Source organism: Triticum dicoccoides, chromosome 6A, assembly GCF_002162155.2.
Source record: "Triticum dicoccoides isolate Atlit2015 ecotype Zavitan chromosome 6A, WEW_v2.0, whole genome shotgun sequence".
NCBI classification, from domain to species: Eukaryota; Viridiplantae; Streptophyta; class Magnoliopsida; order Poales; family Poaceae; genus Triticum; species Triticum dicoccoides.
Genome location: NC_041390.1, coordinates 422,473,846 through 422,482,785, shown reverse-complemented (window position 1 = coordinate 422,482,785; position 8,940 = coordinate 422,473,846).

Genomic DNA, 8,940 nt, shown 5'->3' with positions numbered 1-8,940 from the left:
TTTTTTTTGTTTTCTAATTTTTCTGACATTAGTTTTGATTTAATAAAATACTAAATCAATTTATTACCTTATGCCAATTTTTGCAGGAGCTAGATATATTATTCCAGAGCTCCTTTATAAATGGCATAATTTTTGGACCATATTTCATATATATAGCAATATATTTCCAATGCAAATATTTATCGAATTAATCCAAATGGCCAAAATAAATATCCATGAGCTCCTAAAAATATTGTTTTGATTTTTATCTCTGTCCAATATTTTCAGAGAGCAACATGAGCATTTTCTTGGACCCTTTTGGAGAAATTTTTATTTGGGTCATTTTCAAAAATGATTCTGAGGGTTCCACCAATCCTCATTTCAAATTTAAATGAAATTTAAACATGATGCACAAATGACTAGCTAGTCTAGGTCATGCCACACTAGGGATGTGACAACTCGCCCCCACTTGAAAGAATCTCGTCTCGAGATTCAGGGGTCGACGGAAAGAAAGTGGGGTACTCCAGTCGAAGACGATCTTCTCGCTCCCAAGTAGCTTCTCTCTCGGAATGATGAGACCACTGAACTTTGAGAAACTTGATGTTCTGACGTCGAGTGACACGCTCTGCTTGATCAAGAATGCGAACCGGGTACTCTCGGTATGTGAGGTTATCTTGGAGATCAAGCGTTTCGTGGTCCACTCCGCGGATGGGATCCGAGAAGCAACGCCTGAGTTGAGAGACGTGGAAGACATCATGAACTCGAGAAAGATGTGGGGGTAGTTCCAACTGGTAGGCAACCTCTCCTCGTTTAGCGAGAATACGAAAAGGACCAATGTAACGAGGAGCCAACTTGCCCTTGATACCAAAACGATGGGTACCCTTCAAAGGAGTAACCCGAAGGTAAGCCTTTTCGCCAACTTCATAAGTCATATCCTTATGATGACGATCATACTGACTCTTTTGATGAGACTGGGCTGTTTTCAAATTCTCACGAATGATGCGAACTTGATCTTCTGCCTCCTGGATCATGTCCGGTCCAAAGAATTGTCTTTCACCGGTTTCTGACCAGTTCAAAGGTGTTCGACATCTTCGTCCATAGAGAACCTCAAAAGGAGCTTTCTTGAGGCTGGATTGGTAGCTATTGTTATAGGCAAACTCGGCGAAAGGAAGATATTTCTCCCAATCCATACCGAATGAGATAACGCAAGCTCTGAGCATGTCTTCGAGAATTTGATTGACCCGTTCCACCTGACCACTCGACTGAGGGTGGAAAGCGGTACTGAAGGAAAGATGGGTTCCCATGGCAGTTTGGAAGCTCTCCCAGAAATGAGAAGTGAAAAGACTGCCACGGTCCGAATTGATCTCTAGTGGAACACCATGGAGTGATACTATTCGAGAAATATATAAGTCAGTGAGCTGACTAGCAGTGATATTTTCTCGAACAGGAAGGAAGTGAGCCACTTTGGAAAGACGATCAACGACTACGAAGATAGCGTTATTCCCTTTCTTCGTCCTGGGAAAGCCGGTGATGAAGTCCATACCAACTTTATCCCATTTCCATTCAGGAATAGCTAAAGGCTGAAGGGTGCCAGCAGGTCTCTGATGCTCTGCCTTAACGCGACGACAAACGTCACATTTAGCAATGAACTCAGCGATTTCTCTCTTCATCCTAGTCCACCAGAACCTCTGGCGTAGGTCCTGATACATCTTAGTGCTACCGGGATGAATCGTGAGAGGAGATTCATGCGCCTCCTTAAGAATCAACTGCCGAAGATGTTGCTTCTTGGGAACCACCAAGCGATTCTCAAAGAAAACAACACCACGATCATCCATAGAGAAACATCCACCAACTCCCTTCTTAATGTTTCTCTTGATCCGGGTAATCCCCGTATCATGCTTCTGGGCTTCTATGATAAGGTCCACAAGGGTAGGTTTCGCCACCAAGGTAGAAAGAAATCCGCGAGGAGCTATGTGAAGATTAAGCTTACAGAATTCCTCATGGAGAAGTGGTTGGCCTTACTGCAACATGAGATTGTTGCAATAAGATTTACGGCTTAGAGCATCAGCCATGACATTGGCTTTGCCTGGGGTGTAGGTAATCCCTAGATCATAATCTGTGATTAACTCCAACCAACGTCTTTGCCTAAGGTTCAGATCCGGTTGGGTGAAGATATACTTGAGACTCTGGTGATCGGTGTAGATCTCGCAACGTTTACCAAGAAGGTAATGTCGCCAGGTCTTGAGTGCATAGACTACGGCTGCAAGCTCTAGATCATGTGTAGGATAATTCTCCTCATGTGGATGCAACTGTCGAGATGCATAGGCAATCACATGACGATCCTGCATAAGAATGCAACCTAGTCCCTGTCGTGAGGCGTCGCAGTAGATAACAAAGTCTTTAGTGAAATCCGGTGGCACAAGTATGGGAGCAGAAGTCAGGCGTCTTTTCAGTTCCTGAAAACTGTACTCACACTGTGGGGACCACTCGAACTTTTTATCTTTCTTGAGAAGTTCCGTGAGGGGTTTGGCTACTTTGGAGAAGTTTTCAACAAAGCGGCGACAATAACTGGCTAGCCCAAGGAAACTCCTAACTTGTTTGACTATTTCAGGTGGAGTCCAATCGAGAACGGCCTTGACTCTCTCGGGATTGACAACAATGCCCTTACCAGAGATTACGTGGCCTAGGTAGGTCACTTCTGGCAACCAAAATTCACACTTGGAGAACTTGGCATAAAGGCGGTGCTCTCTGAGTTTTTCTAAAACAAGTCTAAGATGTTCGGCATGCTCTTCCTCATTCTTCGAGTAAATAAGAATGTCATCGAGGTAAACCACGACGAACTTATCTAAGTACTCCATGAAGATCGAGTTCATCAGGCGGGAGAATGTAGCTGGAGCGTTAGTTAGACCAAAGGACATGACGGTGTACTCGTACTGGCCATAACGAGTGACAAAAGCTGTCTTGGGAATGTCCCCGTTTCTGATTTTGATTTGGTGGTATCCTAACCTCAAATCCATCTTGGAGAAGACTGAGGATCCAGCGAGCTGATCATACAGGTCGTTGATCCTGGGGAGCGGATACTTGTTCTTTATCGTGACCAAATTAACGGGACGATAATCTACAACCATCCGGTCCGTACCGTCTTTCTTCTTAACAAAGAGGACGGGGCAAGCCCAAGGAGAAGAACTAGGACGGATGAAACCCTTTTGCAAGGACTCATCAAGTTGTTTCTTAAGCTCGGCTAGTTCTAAGGGTGCCATCTTGTAAGGTCTCCGGGAGATTGGAGCTGTTCCTGGGATAAGATCTATGAAAAACTCTACTTCTCTGTCAGGTGGAACACCTGGCAGTTCCTCTGGAAAGACATCCGGAAAGTCACGGACTACCGGGATATTTTCAAGGTCTGGAAGAGGGCTGGCATTAAGAGAATAGAGCTGACGCTTTGCAACACTAGTGGAGACGGTGACTATCTTGCCAGATGGGTGTGTAAGCTGAACAGATCTTATGTAACAATCAATCTTGGCATGATGAGCTGTCATCCAGTCCATACCCAAGATGATGTTAATATCTGAGGACTTGAGGGCTACAAGTGATGCAAGGAATACAAGTCTATCAACAAGGATTTCGTTACCATGGCTGATTCTGGTGGTCTGCCATCTAGACCCTGGGGTTTGGATTTCAAGCGGAGTTGGCATATCGCAAAATGACATGTCGTGCAAACGAGCATAGCCTTCAGAAATGAAGGAGTGAGATGCTCCAGTATCGAATAGAACTGATGCTGGGTGACAATTGACAAGGAGTGTACCAAGAACGACATCTGGATCATCATGAGCGTCTTTAGCTGAGACGTGATGCACACGTCCACGTTCAGTGGGAACTGACTTGACACTGATCATCTTGCATGATGGCTTAATACAGCCAACAGTCTCCTCGGCCTTGGGTGGAGCATAACTAGTCTGAGAGCAGTCACGTGCATAGTGTCCTGGCTTCCCGCATGTGAAGCAAGTCCCTGAGGTTGGACGTGGACCCGCACTGACAAGTGGTCTACCAGTAGGCAAGGGTGGAATATACGACTGAGCTGGGGAAGGCACCACATAGGATGGCCTCGGTGTATATCCGGAAGGAAGAGCGGAGTTTGGAACCCAAATCCGGCGCTTCTGGGAACTAGAGCCAAAGGAAGATCCCAAATTACGGGTGTGCTTACGAGACTCCTCGTAAGTGAGCTGAGCTGTCTCTGCATTGATGGCCTTGTTCACAAGGGCTTGGAATGTATCACAATGATGCAGGTGGAGATCACGGCGCAACTTGGGGTTGAGACCCTTTCGGAACCTAGCCTGCTTCTTGGCGTCCGTGGACACTTCTTCTGTGGCATAACGGGCGAGGTTCTCGAACTCTCTGCTGTAAGCATCAACATCCATCTTATTCTGGGTGAGACAGCAGAACTCTTCTCTCTTGCGATCGATGAGGGCCTGGGAAATGTGATGCTCGCGAAAAGCCTCAGTGAAATCCTTCCAGGTAGGAATCTGGCCAGCTGGAAGCAAAGCCTCATAGTTCTGCCACCAAAGACTAGCAGGACCTTCCAGGTGGTATGTGGCATAAGTGACCTTGTCATCTTCAGCTACGCTCGCGGAAAGTAGCTTATGAGTGATGCTACGGAGCCAGTCATCTGCATCGAGTGGCTCGATGGAATGATGAAAGGTAGGTGGGTGCAAGCGAATGAAGTCACGAATGGTCGCAGACTTATTGGACTGATGTGCGGTGTTCTCCTCGATACGTGCCAACAAACGGTTAGACTCACGCTTGTTCCTCTCCATCTCTAGCATGAACTCTATCAACGAAGGTTGGTCGGGAGGATCCTCATTCCTACCATCTCCGTGGTTCTGGCTACGAGCAATAGAACTTGATGACATCCTGAGAAACGAAACCCAGGGATGAAGTCAACATTAACTATAGGCTGTAGAATGTAGGACAAGGAATTAGTATCTCTCGAACTCCTGGGAAAATTCCGGCAGCATAACGGCAGTAAAATGCTCAGAATGAGACATCCTACTAGAAATGGGGTGGTAACATACTCATCATCATCACTCAAGGTTCGGAGGTAGTACTAAACATACTACACCGGAAATACTCAAAACTGGGGTATGACTCTGATCAACCAATCCTATGGGACTACGGAGTAGTAACACGTGATCCTGATAGACGGAAGAGAAGCCTAGTTCCTTAATCCCGTCGGAAAGATAGGACGACTCAGATCAGAGGGTCATGAGGTATAAGGAGTAAAAAGAGCCTTACGTTCCAACCCACAATCAATTCCCTTACATAACTAAAGATTTTCTATACTCAACTTCGACCGGTTTGGCTTGGTAATCCTACAGGCAGTCAGGCTCTGATACCAGCGCTGTCAGGACCCCGACTCAATGCCACATCGATCTAGCATGTAACGCCTCATATCACTTTGCGGCCTCACGCACGGTATCCCCACGGTTGTCGCCTTACCTTTGCCCGGGACCGTTTGCGCATTTTGGCACACGTATATGATGGTGTCGCTAGCATCCATATGATAAAGAGCCCGGGCTGACATGGCTAGTCGTAAACCCAAAGTGGCACTAACTTACAGGGACAGGCATCCATGACCCAGCATCGAACGTGTCGGTCATCAACGAGTGAATCCAGGTTGTAGCACTGGGCTAACAGGACTCCGGTGAACCGGGCTGTAGCGGGCTAGCAGGACTCCGGTATTCATCGCGTGACATTTCCCCGAAGGGACAGACACAGGATCGAAGAAGGACACATGCCGGCCTGCCTAAGTGTTCCGGAGCAGTAGCAAACTACCAGGGCTCAGTGGAAGCACTAGGAGACATTTCCCGGTAAGAGAGGCTACTAAGAATAAACAACTAGATAGTCAGATCCCACACATAGCAATACACATTACACATACGCATAACATGCAAGTATGTGCTGTACAACATGGCATCACAGCATAACTCAACAATCATATAGATAAAGGCTCAGAAGAGCCATCATAGCATTTATTGCAAACAGGGGTCACAAAACCCATCATACAGAGCATACAAGCAACAAGCGGAAGCATTACATGTCTGGGTACAGACATCTACAAATGAAAAAGGCTGAAGAGCCTGACTATCTACAACATCCGATCAAGATCGTAGCTGAGGTACTAGCTACTAGTCGAAGTCCATGAGAACCCTAGTAAGACCGAAGTCTCTGCTGCAAAAACATAAATAAAGCAACATGAGTACAAAGGTACTCAGCAAGACTTACATCAGATCCTATCATACATGCATTTGAATCAAGAGGGTAATGTGGGGTTTAGTTGCAGCAAGCCAGCTTTGACTCTGTGGCTATCCTGTTCTACGACTACCAGAAACTCTGGAGGTGAAACAACATACACGAGTCCACTAATCACCACACAATACACTATTATGGATTCATCCCCGTCTCCCTACGAGAAGGCCATCCATAGCACTCACACTTGTCTTGAGCATTTTATAGTATCCACTTCAAGTTGTCTATGTACCATGTAAGCATCCAAGAAGTCCATAACCGCGGACCCGGCTATTCGAATAGATCATGTTAACCCTGCAGGGGTGTACTTCTTCACACACGCTCTCGCCACTTACCGCCATGTACACGTCATGTATCTCGGCAACCTTCAAGCGGAAGCCTGGCGAGGGTGTCGGCCACGACCTGACTAACCACACAAGACTCTAGTCCAGGTTTATCGCCTATTCGGGTTCCACCCGCAAGGAGATCCGGCCGGGGTGTCGCTTACGGCCCCAAACGATGTGTACAGGGTTCCCGAGCCCACCATCCGGGTGCCACTTGGTACACCAGGCCACCTGTGCCTAGTCTGTCCCAAGCCCACCCTGCCGGGTGCCACTTGGTAGAAAAATAGCACTACCTACAAACACCAGAAACTAGTTGCGACTCCTGGACAGAGACCAAGTTGGTTAATAAGTCGAGAGGGGTCGAGTTACCGGAACCCAATGTGTGGTAGCATCGAGTCATTGGACAACATACATAGAACTCAGTGCTTAAGGACGGTTCCAGTGAGACGACCCACCATGTACTCCTACATGGCCTCTCACCGCTACCTTTACCAAATCGTGTTCACACACTTAACTATCAGCACCAGAACATATCGTAACACTCCAATTCATTCCCAATGAATCAGACCTGACACAACTCTAAGCAATAGCAGGCATAGCATGGTAGGAACACAACATGGCTCAATCAACTCCTACACATGCTAGTGGGTTTCAACTATTTACTGTGGCAATGACAGGTCATGCAGAGGAATAGGTTCAACTACCGCAGCACAAAGTAACAGATGAATCGTTGTTGTCCTAATGCAATAACTGAGAGCAGGAGCGAGAGAGTAGGGTTTTATCAAAATGAACAAGGGGGTTTGCTTGCCTGGTAAATCAACAGAGGAGGCACTGCTTCACAGACAGGTACTCTGGAACGGTCTCCGGAGCAAGACCTATCGAGAAGGAACGGTGCCGGCAATCAATACACAAACATATGCAACAATATGATGCATGAACATGGCATGAAGATGTGATGTTGTTTGAGCTAATGCAACTAGTATTCATTTGGTTTGAAGTCCATTTGAACCAAAGGTTCAAATGCATCTCCAAATTAAGCTCCTATATATGCCATAATGTGTTTTCTCATATTCAGCATGTATAAGTTGGTTTGTCATGCATGAAACTAGTACAGATGGATAGATTACATTTTTCTGATAATTTTTCATATATAAATTATTTTAATCTGAGCTATGGTTGAATTGTTATGAATTTTTGAAGTTTAAATCAATTTCTGGAATTTTCTGATTTAAATTAAATCCAGAAATTATATATTGCGCCAGCATGACGTCAGCACGACGTCAGCGGTCAACTGCGGCTGGCTGGGGTCAAACCTGACGTGTGGGACCCACACGTCAGTGACAGGGGGGTTAAACAGGGTTAGTTTAATCCTAATTAAAAAGATTAGTGGCGTTGGGGCCCACTGTCAGTGTCAGGGAGTTAACTAAGCGGTGATTAGCACAAATCTAACTTAATTAGCCGGGGGGGGGGTTAGTTAGCTGGGTTGACCCGGTCAATCCCGCCGGCGTTTAGCCGCCGGCGAGGCCGAACGCGGCGGAGGGGCTCGGGATCGCCGTTCCGGCGACCATTCGGGCGGCGGAGACCACCCACGCGAAGCCCAGGCTCGCGCGCATCTAGTGGTTCATGCGTGAGGCTGCGGGGGCGGCGGAGCTCGCCGGAGCGAAGCTCGGGGCGGCCGCCGGAGTTCGGGTGAGGCGCGAGCGGGTGCTGCAGGGCATGGCAGGAGCTGCGGGCGGAGGCGTTGGCCTTCTGGGAGGCTACTGAGCGCGGTGGCAGGTGCAGGCACGGGCTGCGGTGGCTCTGGCCACGACGGCGAGGAGCTGCGGTGGCGATGGCTTCGGCCATGGTGGTAGCGACGGCTACGACACGGGAACGAGGGGGAGAAGAGAGGGGAAACAGAGAGATGCTCACGACGATCACGCAGAGCAGCACAGCGGGGTCGGGGGAGACCCGGTGACGGCGAATCGACGGCGGCGGACGGCGGAGCCCGAGGAGGAAGACGATGGCGATGGCGGCGATGGAGGCCGTCCGGAGGTGCGTGGCTCGACGAGGAGGTAGCCGGCGACGTGGCGGAGCTCGTGGACTGCTTAGATGCTCTCGAGGGGCGCGGTGGCTACGACTACGGCGAGCGGTGGCGACGGGCGCGTTCGGGCGGTCGGGAGAGAGAGAACCAGGGGAGGGGGAGGAATGAGAGGGTGGGAGAGAGGTGCGGGGCGTCGCGTGGCGTCGTCCGGTCCATCCAGAGCGACGAGGGGAGGACAGGCAGGCAGGGAGGGAGGAGGTGGCGCGGCGCGGCGGTGCGCGCGCGTCGGGCACGCGCCGTCCCCCTGTCGGG